The following is a 9,601-nucleotide window of genomic DNA, read 5'->3' as shown; positions in this document are numbered from 1 at the left end:
GAAGTGGAGCTAATTGGGCTCTCCCAAGGGGCTCTCCCCCAGCAATTGCTGCAATAACAAACGCCACTTCTGGCACGCCAGCCTTGGGTTTCAGGAAGGGCAGGAAAAAGCCTCCTTAGGAATCCAGCTGCTGCTTGTTCGGCCACGCTCTAAATTGTCAGCGGCAAATTATGTTCTATTAAATCAAATTTGCCTCTCTCTAAAAATAGCTCCCCTGCGAGCGTTACAAATAACACCAGATCACCCTGCCTGAAAACACTCACCGGGACGCAGCCCCTCTCCCTCTCCAACACGCGTGGGCTTCGCGGCGCTGCCAGCACCAGCGGCACAACGTGACTCAGGGCGGCTGGAGAGGCCGGGGGAGGATGGAGAGTGGGGAGCCAGGAGGGCTCGGAGCGCCTCCCGAACCCTCCCAGGGGATGAGCTGGTGCCAGAGCCCACGGGGAGCTCCCACACGGAGCATCCCGGCTGGGGCGAGGGGGGATGAAGGAGGCACGGCGGGAGCATCGCTGGGTGCAAGGCGGAGGAGCAGCTCAGTGGGAGCCAGCGCACGGCCATGTAGGGCCTGAAACACTCACGTCAACAAGGGAGATGCCAGGCTGGAGCTGGCGATGGACCAGTCCCACCCGGCGAGCAGAGCCCTGGCAGGCGGCAGCAGGGCCAAGCCGTGGGTATCCAAGAGAAAGGGGTGCCCAGAGACACCCCCAGTGTCTAGGGCTGGGGTCATTCCTGGAAGCAGCGATGGAATCACAGAATCATAGAATCACCAGGTTGGAAGAGACCCACCGGATCATCGAGTCCAACCATTCCCATCAAACACTAACCCGTGTCCCTCAGCACCTCGTCCACATGTCCTTTGAACCGCTCCAGGGAAGGGGACTCAACCCCCTCCCTGGGCAGCCTCGGACAGGGACCAATCACCCTTTCCCTGAAATTTTTTTCCTGATGTCCAGCCTGACCCTCCCTTGGCAGAGCTTGAGGCCATTCGCTCTCGTCCTGTCCCCTGTCCCTTGGGAGAAGAGCCCAGCTCCCTCCTCTCCACAACCTCCTTTCAGGGAGTTGGAGAGAGCAATGAGGTCTCCCCTCAGCCTCCTCTTCTCCAGGCTAAACACCCCCAGCTCTCTCAGCCGTTCCTCATAAGGCCTGTTCTCCAGCCCCTTCACCAGCTTTGTTGCTCTTCTCTGGACTCGCTCCAGAGCCTCAACATCCTTCTTGTGGTGAGGGGCCCAGAACTGAACACAGGACTCAAGGTCTCACCAGTGCCGAGTACAGAGGGAAGGGCAGAGGAGCTGGTTTTCCAGCCATCCACTCCTGCTCATGGATCTCCAGCCAAGCTTGGCCACCTGGCATTGCCAAGGACACAGGACCCAGCTCTCGGCTGCTCCCCTGGCGTGCAGCACAGGGCTCACTGCAGGTTTGGTCCCCTCAGGACCAGAGCTAGGGATGGAGACCCAATTGTGCCCACGCTGGGGCCCAGCAGCCTCCAGGTGCTGAGGGACATGGTTTAGTGCTTGATAGGAACGGTTGGACTCAATGATCCGGTGGGTCTCTTCCAACCTGGTGATTCTATGATTCTACGATAGGTGCCAGCAGAAGAGCCGCCGCTCTCGCTGAGCTCAAGCCTCCAACCGACTCCGCAGGGGCTGCAAGCACACGCCCTGCCTGCAGATTTCTGCTTCAGCTGCCCTTTGGGCAAGGAAAACATCATCTCTTCGGGCTTCAGGAGTTGGCACGAGCAGGGAAAGCTCTTGCTGCGTGCACGAACGCTTGGATGTGTGGAGGCTGCATCTCTCCGACAGCAGCGGGGAACGCCGGGACCTGAAGCCGGACTCGTCCTCGCATCCCCGGCTGGACCCGCTGAAAGCTACTGTCACTCACAACATCTTCTCCCAGAGCACCGTGGGTCCCTGCAGGGATGGCATTTTCCAGCCCCATCTTTCGCAAAGATCAGCCTATTTTTGTGTCGGGAGGCCCCTGAGGCGGTGGGTGGAGTGTAAATCCCTCCTGTCCCACTGCAGCAAACAAACCCCAACCAAGTCACGCTCAAACTATTTTCTGCAGTGGCAGGAGAATGCACTTTTCTGCATTTCGCCAGCCTGAGAGGACACTCCGGATCTGTTTTCCATTCTCCTTGCCTGTTGCTCCCGCAGCCCTTTCCCCATCCACCCACGCAGAGCCAGGCACGCTGCCCAGGAGCCCTGCACCAGCTTTGCTTTGGGTGCTGAGCACCCTGCTGGCACCAGAGCTATGAAATGTGTGGGCAGGGATGCCCAGAGCACCTGGACAAACCCATGAGTCCATCCCTACCGGCCCCCGGCACCTCCGGTGGGAGGAGAGGTGCTCCGTCCACCCAGACCACAGCTCGTCGCGTGGAAAAGCCCCTTCCCACCCTAAACAGGGAGGCAGCAGCTGGGCCCGCAGCCTGAGAGGTGGGATCCTCCCTGCGATCCCCTCTGGTGGGAGGAGAGGTGCTCCATCCCACCTGGAGCAGCTGCTTTTTGGCGTGTTGTGCTGCCTGCCTGCTCCCCTGCCTTCCAAACAGGGTTGTTGGTGCACAACCCCAAACCCCATGAGCGCTGATCTGCCAGGAGCCCCTCCTGGACCCCAGTGCCTGCTCCCAGGTGCAGCTTTGAAGCAAGCCAGGCCAGGTGGGATGGGGTCTTGAGCAGCCTGAGCCAGTGGGAGGTGTCCCTGCCTGTGGTAGGAGGGTGGAATTAGGTGATCTTTAAGTTCCAACTCAAACCACTCTATGATTCTATGCAGAGTTCCACTAAGAGATGCTCCCCTCTCCCTGATCGCTGCATTCCAGGACCAGCAAAGCCGGGGTGGGGGGCAAGAGGCTGCAATCCCCACCACAGTCAGGCAGCGACGGAGGAAGAGGAGGGTGGTCTTGGCTGTCCCTCTGAGTCCAAGGTCAGGCTGCGGATGCTGGGACAGCTCGGCTCAGCCCAGCCGCGTGGGGGGACCCAGCGAGCCCCCCCATCGCCCTGCCTGGCTCACACCCTAGGGACACCGACAACTTCCCGACTTCCTACTTGTTGCCTTTTTAGAGAATAATTTTGCTGGCTGAGCTCGGAGCGGGCTGGATCCAAGCTGGGACGCCTTCGGAGCGCGATCCCCTCGCCACCTCCCTGCAGGGCTCACCCAGAGCAGGGCTTGTCTTGGGGTAAAGCCCTTTCCCATAGCAAGGCAGCAGCTGGCCCCGCAGCCCTGGAGCTGGGATCCTCCCTGGGATCCTCCCTGAGCTCCCAGCTCCATCACTGAATGGTTGGACTCAATGATCCGATGGGTCTCTTCCAACCTGGTTATTCTATGATTCTACGATCACCTCGTACCCACACTCCCAGGGCTTTCTGCTGCCTGCACAGGGAACCTGTGGCTCTCTCCCTGTGGGAATCCTGTGGCAGCGAGTCCCAGGGGCTAAGTGCACCTTGCGTGGAATAACGCTGCTTTCTAGTGGCTTTGAAATAGGTTCTCCCCTTCCCATCCCAAACCAGCCTGAGAAACAAGTTGCAGACAGCCTCTACCTGCAGGCCGGACACCCTCTTGGTCCTCCTGGACACCAAAGCAAACGGCCCCAGTGAGTTTTTACTTAACAAGAAAGACACTAATGAGCTTTTCCAGCCTGGCAACGTCTGACTCGGGCTGTTTCTCTGCCCATCCGAAGGGTGTGGAGCTCTATAGCAAAGCTGAGATCCGACACGACGCACACGGAGACACCAGTGAAGACCCTTCCTGGCTGCCTCAAAGGCGAGGGGGCAGCTATCTCCCCACCACCTCTCCTTCTCCATCCTCAGGGCATCTTTCCCAGGGAACGAGCCTCCTGCCAAGGCACCTGGGGACCCCACTGCATGTGGCCCTGCTCCCAACGCTTTTCCCTCTCCAAACACCGTTCCCAACGCTTTTCCCTCTCCAAACACCGTTCCCAACGCTTTTCCCTCTCCAAACACCGTTCCCAACGCTTTTCCCTCTCCTCACAACCCTTCCCACCGCTTTTCCCTGCTCCAAACACCCTTCCCACCGCGTGTCCCCCCTCCCCGCGCCGCTCCCAACGCTTTTCCCTTTCCCCACACCGCTCCCATCGCGTGTCCCTGCTCCCCACTCCTCTCACGACCCTTTTCCCCCTCCCCACCCCTCTCCCATCCCTTTTCCTGACCCTTTCCCCCCCTTCTCCCACCGCTTTTCCCCCTCCCCATCCCTCTCCTATCGCTTTTATTCCTCTCCCATCCCTCTCCCGACCCTTTTCCCCCTTCTCCCACTGCTTCTCCGACCCTTTTCCCCCTCCCCATCCCTCTCCTATCTCTTTTATCCCTCTCTCATTCCTCTCCCGACCCTTTTCCCCACTCTTCCATCGTTTCTCCCGACCCTTTCCCCCCTTCTCCCACCGCTTTTCCCCCTCCCCATCCCTCTCCTATCGCTTTTCCCCCTCTCCATCCCTTTCCCTACTCCTTTTCCCCTTCCCCTTCCCCATCCCTCTCCCGACCCTTTTCCCCCCATCCTGACCCTTTTCCCCCCTCTCCCATCGCTTTTCCCCCTCTCTCATCCCCCTCCCGACCCTTTCCCCCTCCTCTCCCATCGCTTTTCCCCCCTCTCCCGACCCTTTTCCCCCCTCTCCCGACCCTTTTCCCCCTCCCTCTCCCCCCGCCGCTGCCCCGGAGGATCCGCGCTGCGCTCTGCGGGCTCTGGGGTCCCTCCTGGGTCTGTTTTTCCCCCTCGGGGCGATCCCGGAGCCCCCGCAGCCCCGCTCCCTCCCTCCCTCCCTCCCCCCCTTTACTTGCCGGTGTCGGCGGCTCCGGGGCGGCTGGAGCTCGGTCCCGGGGCTGTGAGCCCAGCCCGCTCCGCCCGCCGGCACCGGCGGCCGGGGGGGGAGCCGAGGAGAAGGAGGAGAAGGAGGAGGAGGAGGAGGAGGGGTTGGGAGGAAGAGCCCGGGGCCCCGGCCGCGCCCCCGCCCCTCCCCGGGCTCGGGCAGCGCCGCGGGGAGCGGCCGGGGAGGAGCGGCGGCCGCGTCTGCATCGTGCGCCTCGGTTACTGGGGAATTGCCCCCCTCCCAGAGAGCGGCTGGGCTTTCCTCATCTCCGCCGGCCCCATCCCCAACCCCATCCCCGTCCCCATCCCCATCCCCATTCCCATCCCCATCCCCGTCCCCGTCCCCGTCCCCGTCCCCGTCCCCTTCCCCTTCCCCATCCCCATCCCCATCCCCTTCCCCTTCCCATCCCCATCCCCATCCCCATCCCCTTCCCCTTCCCATCCCCATCCCCATCCCCATCCCCATCCCCATTCCCATCCCCATCCCCATCCCCATCCCCGTCCCCATTCCCATCCCCGTCCCCGTCCCCGTCCCCTTCCCCTTCCCCTTCCCCTTCCCATCCCCATCCCCATCCCCATCCCCTTCCCCTTCCCATCCCCATCCCCATCCCCATCCCCTTCCCCTTCCCATCCCCATCCCATCCCCATCCCCATCCCTGTCCCATCCCCATCCCCATCCCCGTCCCCGTCCCCGTCCCCGTCCCCTTCCCATCCCCATCCCCATCCCATCCCATCCCATCCCATCCCATCCCCATCCCCATCCCCATTCCCTTCCTCATCTCCTTCCCCATCTCTGTCCCTGTCCTCATCCCCATCCTCCTCCCTTTTCCTGTCTCTATCCCCATCCTTGTCCCGTCCCCATCCCTGTTTCTGTCTCTGTCCCCATCCCTATCCCCAACCCTGTCCTTTCCTCACCCCTCCCCCTGTCCCTATCCCATCCCCATCCTTGTCCCTGTTCCTAGCACCATTCCCCTCTGAAATCCCCATCCCCCTTCCCATCCCCATCCCTGTCCCTATCTCTGTCCCCTCCCTGTCCCCATCCTCATTCCCATCCCTGTCCCGGTCCTCATCCCCACCTCCCTCCCCATCCCATCCCATCCCATCCCATCCCATCCCATCCCATCCCATCCCATCCCATCCCATCCCATCCCATCCCATCCCATCCCTCTCTCTTCCCTGGGGTTTTCCCCCCCCCTGCACCTCGGTCTCTCCCACTTCCGAGCACTTTCACCCATGGCACAGGCTGCTCCTTCCTAAGGAACGGAACAAACCACCGAAAACAAACAAACAAAAAAATGCCAAAACAGATAAAAAGCGTTTTTATTTTCTTTCCATGACGCGTACGCCTGCCTGCTCGGGGGTGACACTATTTCAAGCATGTCTATTATTTATGTTTTGCTATATTTATATTAATTAGAGATGCCATCCATGTACGTAGTTCTCCAACTTCAAAAAAAAAAAAAAAAGGCAGGAGAAGGGGACTGACAGCTGAGACTGATCTTTCCCGAGAGAAAGAAGCAGAGAGGAGCAGAATCCCCATCTACCACCGCAGCCTGCGTGCTGGTCCCATACGATGGTCCCGCTCTACACCAGGATCTCTCTGGTCCCTCCCTCCTGGCTGGGACCCCAGAGAAACAGGTCAGGGCTCCAGGCTGGGCTGCTGAGGGTGGTGGAGTCCCCAGAGTCATTGCAGACCTGCCTGGGCAAGAGGAGCAGCCCTCAAAGCACCCACCAGCCCCTGGTGATGGGCTGGGGTGTCGGGCTGAGGGCTTTCACCTTGTGGAGCAGAGGAAAGAGGGCTCCGAGCTCTCCAGCTCCTGTCCATGCCCATCGTCTCCCTTGGGACTTGTAACCTGTGCCAACACCTCACCAAAGCAAGTGACCTTCCCTCTCCCCGGGATGAGCATTTCAGCCCTGTCCTCATCCTGTCCGATGGCTCCTCCACCCCAGGGAGGCCTTTCCGCAATGAGAACATGTGAGAAGAGGAGGAGGAGGAGGACAGGGAAGGCTCCTTGGCTGGAAACCCTCTATTGCCTTTGCCCGTGGTACCAGAGAACACCAGCTCCAGTCTGGGCAGGCAGAGACCCCACCAGAGATGATGAAACACCTCCTGCAAAGCCTCAGCTGGCAGGCACAGAGTCCTTTTTCGCAGAAAGAAACCTTGCACCAGGTGAAACCTTGCCCAGTTCAGGGATGACCCCGGTCCTCATGGGAGTGATGCTCTCGGGATGCGCTGTTACCTCCAGTGATGCCCTCAGGATGCGCTGTTACCTCCAGTGATGCCCTCAGGATGCGCTGTTACCTCCAACGATGCTCTCGGGATGCGCTGTTGCCTCCAGTGATGCTCTCGGGATGCGCTGTTACCTCCAGTGATGCTCTCGGGATGTGCTGTTACGTCCAGTGATGCTCTTGGGATGCGCTGTTACCTCCAGCGATGCTCTCGGGATGCGCTGTTACCTCCAGTGATGCTCTCGGGATGCGCTGTTACCTCCAGCGATGCTCTCGGGATGCGCTGTTACCTCCAGTGATGCTCTCGGGATGCGCTGTTACCTCCAGTGATGCTCTTGGGATGCGCTGTTACCTCCAGTGATGCTCTCGGGATGTGCTGTTTCCTCCAGCGATGCTCTCGGGATGTACCGTTACCTCCAGTGATGCTCTCCCTGCACACCCAGACAAAAGAGGTTCATTCTTTCCTCCTGTCCAAGTACGTATTCCTTCCAGGGATTAATTAGTAAATTAAAATGGTCGAAAGACAAAATGATAATGATTAGGCACAAGCCCCAGTGATGATGTCTCTCTCTTGCAGAGCTGTGTGTCCCAGCACACTCCCACCTCCCTCGAAAGGCTGCACGCAGCAGATTCACCCCGAGGATTGATCCTTCAGTAGGAAAGGCCCTGAGGGTGAGGTTGGTGTGGGTGAGAGCTACCTGTGAGTGCCTTAACCACCGATCCTCAGGCCTGAAAGCCCTGACCGTGTGGCCTGAGTGCTTTGCACCCTTGGGAGAAGGAGGAATCCTTTGCTGGGACAGCAGTGACCGTGGTCAGGGGGTCTGGCAGCTGCTGCGAAGCCTCCGAGTGCTGGAGGTGAAAAGCCTGAGTCCAGAGAACTGGGAGGAAAAATGTGCTGCCTTGTTTCATAATCTGGGGATTTGTAACTTGTCCCCAGTCCCATCGTTTTACCAGCACCCTCTGTCTCTGCTCCAGATCGGTGATGCCCCCCCCACCCACCACAGCCCCTGCAGCCCCTGCCAAGCCCTGTGCCCCGTCCTGGCTGAGATGAGCGCGAGCGACGCGCTGAAAGCTGGATTGATTAGAGCTGCAGTCCCGTTTTCCAGCCCTGTCCAAAAAAGCCATCACATTTCGCCTGGCAGCAACTGTTCTTCTTGAACCTGAGTCACCGTTCCTCATTCTGATGCTCTAATTCCTTCTTTTTCACCGGTTCCCCCTGGCAGGGCCAAACCCCAGCAGAAGCAGGACAAGCCTTATTTTAGGGGCACCCCAAAAGGCAGAGAAAGCTTTTCTCCACACAAAGGAGAGATTAAAAGTGTCTTTTCATCATCTGAGCAGACTTGGGAGGGGTTATCAGCTCTCTCCTTGCTTTAATTCTGGTTAATTCGCTCTTGAAATGTGGACCTGAGGCAACGCGGAGGTTTGCTGCTAACTCAGCTTAGTGCCACCTCCCTGCCTGTTCTCCGTTACGCTGGGGAGAAGGAATCCCTAGCAATTATAACTTGATTTTTTTACTGAACGTGTGATTACAAATGGGAACTGCAGGGCCCGTCAGGGCTCTGAGTAATGAGAATCGCAGTCAAGATACGACTAAAACGAGCCCCGGCTCTTGCTCGGAAGACAAGTGGGCTGCTCAGAAAGCTGTTTGCCTGCCCTTCGTCCCTACCAGTTATTTCTTGGATAAATTTCAAAGGGGAAGAAAAGAACTCAAAAAAAAAAAAAAAATTGAGAAATCTCCAGGGCTGATTTTAATTCTTAGAGCATTCATTCTGCTCCTTGGTCTTGCCCCAGGGATGGACAGGGAGAAGGACGAGCTCTCCCACTCCTGCGGGTGTTCGCCAGCGTTATATTAAGTTGAAGTGAGCCTGGAGAGTGGCAGATTAGGCTGGAAATTAGAAAACCCAGTGGGGGTGGGATGTCCCCAGAGAGGGACTCAGCTGCAGAGCCAGGAGATGCCAGCGTGGCCAAACTGGCCCCTTCCCAGCAGCCGATTGTGGTGATGAGGGATGCTCCGGGGTGTTGTACTAAGGCTTCTGTGCCCCAAGAGATGAGCCCGTGGCAGGGCAGGACCGCCGGCTCCTTGGTTGCTTTTATTACTGTCTGTCTTCCCGAAGAACCTAGTGCCCCCCTAGGGGGCTTTTCCCTCTTGCCCTGGGGGGCTGCATGTCATGGGGGAAACGACAGCATCTCCATCCCTGCCCCAGAGCAGACTCCACCCCTGGAGAGCAAAGCCCTCTCCAGGACTGGGATTCTTAGGCAGGATGACATTGTGGAGGGTGAAATAGTTCTGATTTTGGAAGCGATGGGGCTGGCGTATCCCATGGATACGAGGGAGAGCTGCAGCTGCACCTCTCCAAGGCTGTGCAGCTCTTGTGCAGAGCCAGCCTGCTCTCAGGGAAAGATGCTGCGAGGGAGTCAGGGATTTGGGTGAAGCTGCCTTCTCCCAGAGGCTGGAGGAGGACCCCACACTGAGACAGAGACTGGCAGCATGAAGCCTACAAGCCACAGGCTTCTTCTGAGCCTGGGGGCTCAGCCTTGGCTGGGGAAACCCCTGTGGGAGGGAGCT

The sequence above is a fragment of the Phaenicophaeus curvirostris genome, chromosome 10, assembly GCF_032191515.1.
Source record: "Phaenicophaeus curvirostris isolate KB17595 chromosome 10, BPBGC_Pcur_1.0, whole genome shotgun sequence".
Lineage (NCBI taxonomy): Eukaryota > Metazoa > Chordata > Aves > Cuculiformes > Cuculidae > Phaenicophaeus > Phaenicophaeus curvirostris.
This window is presented reverse-complemented; position numbering follows the sequence as displayed.